This window comes from Limulus polyphemus, unplaced genomic scaffold (genome assembly GCF_000517525.1).
Source record: "Limulus polyphemus unplaced genomic scaffold, Limulus_polyphemus-2.1.2 Scaffold3091, whole genome shotgun sequence".
Taxonomy (NCBI): domain Eukaryota; kingdom Metazoa; phylum Arthropoda; class Merostomata; order Xiphosura; family Limulidae; genus Limulus; species Limulus polyphemus.
The window spans coordinates 20386-25052 of NW_013668701.1; positions in this window are offsets into that span (position 1 = coordinate 20386).

Genomic DNA, 4667 nt, shown 5'->3' on the forward strand with positions numbered 1-4667 from the left:
GCTGAAGTTCCTCGGAAAGAATTTATTCCGGAAATTAACAAACGAGCAGATACGCAACAATATGAATGTGTTGTACTTCACCATGAATCAGATAACAGGCTTATGTTTACCGGGAGAGAATCTGGAATATATCCACCCTATTTTCGTACTGGAATACGACATATATATATAGCGGTGGATATTAGAAGTATGGTGTAAGCAGGAATAAGTATTGGTGAAAGTAACGATATCAGTATCTCGCGGAATAGTACCATTAATGTCATACATAAGAGGAACCACATTCTATTACCTTTTTTTTTGCCATATGTTAGTGCAATAGGCCCTGGCCGACAGGTGGGGGGGGGGGGGGGCAAAGGGTGCAACTGCCCAGGGGCCCGGGCGAATGAAGCCTGGTTATGCCGTAAAGCCGCAAAGCATCTTTAGGCTATATCTTCAATTAATAATAAAAACCATAGATTTTCACTTGTCTTTGCATATAGACGCTTGATACGTTAAGAACGACTGAAATAATAGTTTGAGTAATAATTATTATGTATTTGTTACTTTATAGATTTAATAGATATTTGTTGTTTCTTTATTAACGTTTTTACGCTTATACTTTGAGGTAAAAACAGGTGCTGCTATGATTTTTTTCTGGTTTGTGAGTTTGTCCTGATTTAGGATCTTCTTTTTAATAGATTATTGAAAATGTTAAAAAGATAGAGAGAAAGAGAGAAAGGAGGCCCGGCGAGGATGTTTGCCCAGGGGCCCGTGCTGGCTCTCGTCGTTCCTGGGCCCTGGTTTTAGCCTAATGGGTAATAACGCTCACCCCATCTTGCCAGCCTCTTGACACTTTCCTTAAATAAGAATTTGACCAAATGGAGTGGTTTTAATTTTCATCGGACTTTTCAGTCCCTCTGAGCATGTAAGAGATGATACTGTGAGACTTGTGATTCTAATTGTCAGGCAAACTTTTCCAGGAGAGTGGCCGAGGTTGATTATAAATTTTCAATACTGTCATGATGCCTATACTTCAAACTGAAGTGGAACGGCATGAGGATGTGAGGATGCAAAACCACATCTATCAGATGTTCATTTACGAGTGTGAGCTGAATTTTCAGTCATTTTCATTTCATGTCAGATGACTGATTTTCATATGCCTAATTTGCATAAAGTTAACTGTTTATTTGAAGCTAAGCACAAAGCTACGCAATGGGCTATCTGTGCTTTGCCCACCACGGGTATCGAAACCCGGTTTCTAGCGTTGTAAGTCCGCAGACATACCGCTGTGCCACTGGGGGGGAGGCAAAATTTAACTGAGAGAGATGACTGGTGTGTAACTATTTATAACAATTACTTTGCCTTGTCATAACTATAATATTACAAATTCCGATTGCTTGGAATAATGTCGTTTCAATTCAAGTATCAAAACACATTACTGTTTGTTTATATAAACCGCTACAGAGGAACGTTAAGGAATATTGGTAATTGAACAGAGCTTATATGAATGTTTCTCTATTTAATTATTCATTAAGTGATAATGTTTCAGTGATGCTTAATTAGCATCAGTCAGAGGTTAAAAAATATATTATAATGTTTCAATTAACCTCTTGAATATTTCAAAATGTTTTAAATTGATTATTTGTCATGATGTCAAAAGACCCTTATGACAGCGGAATTTACAGATCTTTTAGGTGTGGATAAAAAGTTTTACATCTGTCTATTTTGAAAAGTAGTGTTCATTCTAATGTTGATTTATCTGATTATATATTGTAAGTATAAAACACACACACACATAAAGTACCATTCGTTAGGGAGTAAATAAAACATAATGCAAGAGCAATATGAACATTTGAAAAAAAAGAAAGAAAACAACATATGAACTAAAATATTATTAAATTATTTGAATATTAAAATATTGTCAAGGAAACATTATAAAGCTTTAGTGAAAATATTAAACCAAGAAATGTATCTCAAAGAAAACATAGATTTTTCTATATTTTGTATGAAGAAAAGTTAGTTCTGAACTGTATTATAAAACTATATCTATAATGGGTGGATCTTCGTGCTCTTCTTGTTTAAATGCATAAATTAATGAACAGTTACAAAAAGAATGTGTAAAAGGTTTCATTATTTTGTTTCTTCCCAAGCAGCTTAGTGGACTTTGCTGCTTTACTTGGAGTTTTTTTCACTATCAAGATACGTTTACGAAGTTTTGTATTTCTAGCTGGGATATTGATTTTACAACTTTTAAATACTTTAATTTTAAAAAGGCCTATTAAAAGCGCATTACAACTACAAGTAACCTTTTAAGGCTAATACAAAACGTCGCCTTGCTCTTACTCGTGTTGTTGCAATGTCTTATCATTAAAACTAAATAAAAGTGCTCAAGTATCTTTTCGTTAGAGTCAAACAAAACTTTTTATTACATTTAAAAAGAGCTGTTGTTGTTTGAAATAAGATTACTTTTAAATGACTGCGCAATACGAGAATAAAATAATTACAGTTCCTACCATTACCTATTGAGCCGTAAAGTTTCGTTTTCACGGTAATGGAAATTCCCCATCTCGTTTTCGTTAGCACACTTTTTAGTGGTTTAAAAGCTGCGCCCCCTATGTTATAACTGTTTTGTTCATATATATATTTTCATACATGGACTCTTAATTTGAGTATAAATGTTCTTCGGTTCTATTCTACTGGCAAATTTCATTATATATATTTTTCTCATTTCCGAATGATTACATAACGAAAAGATGAATTAAAGGATCTAAAAAATTTAACTTATAGCTACATTATTACTCATTATAATAACTCAAAAAAATAATTTTTCTCTGTGTTATTTTATGAAATAGGAGAAATTATATAACTCACTAAATTTAGAACAAAGATTTCTTATAATAACCATTAATTAATGGGTAATGCTATCATATATTTAATCGACTTTGTCGGTTATTAATCATGACTAAGCGCATGTGTATAACTTCCAATTTACAAAACGCGATTCATTAATATAAGAATGGAACACAGCCTAGAGGTTAATGTGCCAGATTATAGATCAAAAGGTCCATGGCTCGCGTCACGTTGCCACAAAAATCGCGTGTTTTATAAGAGTGATAGTCAAATCACACTATTCCATAAGGGTATCTAACGAGTTAAAGGTAGGCGCTGTTGACTAGCTGCCTTTACTGTAGTCTGTCAGTTCAAACTGTGGACGGTTATCGCAGAAATCCGTTGTATAGTCTTGCACGAATATCCGAAACAAACAAACAAATATAATGTTACGTCTCTGGTCGTTTGATAATTTCCGGTTGAAATTCTTCCCCAGAAACTTCAGCGATACAAGTCCTTTCTTAAATGAAACTAGTTTATTCTTTCTCAATACAACTTTGTAATACACTTAATTTCGACAGTCACTTAAACACACGCTATAATTCTCAACGAACGATTCACGCACTTTACTTACTACTGCGCTGGACTCAATTGTCCGTCTATATCTTCAATCTCTCTGTCCGCTATTCAATTCCGATTAATTATTTCGCTTTATCTGGCGCAGTTACATACAAGAATAGAGGGCGCCTAGCAAGTACTGGATTATTCGTGATGTTCCCCGATCTTTCTAGAACTCATTACGTGTTACCAGCGTCACGTGACTTCCGCTGTCGTAACAATCCTTCCACTGAACTTTATGTTAGCCTACTTGATCTGTTATGCTCCTTAGATCAGTCAGGGTTTATGTAAGTATTTATCAGTTCGTATTTGTTATTTTCAAGTCTAGGGAAGCGAAAATTTGTGTTGCTTTATTTTTTGAGATTTTACGTAATTGTTTCCACATCATATTACTCCATTTCAATAAACATGAATACTCGTTATTGACGTGAATACAGCATTTGTTAACCTCTAAGGCTTTATCTTATAGTTTTTGTATTTTGAGTCTTAATTCGTCATTTTATTTGATTGCTAAAGAAAATGAAGAAAGCAGTTTACTTTTATTAAACATATAAAAAGTGTATATCCTACACAATGAATTAAACAGTGAAGTCTTGAACCTAAAGAAGTACACTTTACATTGGGAAGTAAACAAAATTGTACTTTTTATCGTGGAATGAACACTGGTGTACTTTTCACCACGAAGTAAACAGTAGTGTATCTTACATCGGCGAGTAAACAGTAGTATACTTTATATCACGGAAGGAACTACAGTGTACTTTACATCACGGAATGAACAATAGTGTATTTTACATCGGGAGGTAAACAGTAGTGTACTTTACATCGGAGAGTAAACAATAGTGTACTTTACATCACGGAATGAACAATAGTATAAGCTTACATCGGGGATTAAACAATAGTGTACTTTACATCGGGGAGTAAATAGTATTGTTCTTTACGTCGGGGAGTAAACAGTAGTGTACTGTTACGTCTCTGGTCGTTAGGTAATTTCCCGTATAATTTCTTTCGGATGAAACTTTAGCAACACAGTCCTTTCTTAAATAAAACTAGTTTATTCTTTCTCAATTCAACTTTGCAATACACTTAATTTCCACAGTCACCTTCATTTAAACACACGCTATAATTTACAACGAACGACTCACGCACTTTACTTACTACCGCGCTTGACTCAATTGTCCGTCTATATCTTCAACCTCTCTGTCTGCTATACCATCCCGATTAATTGTCTGGCGCACTTATAT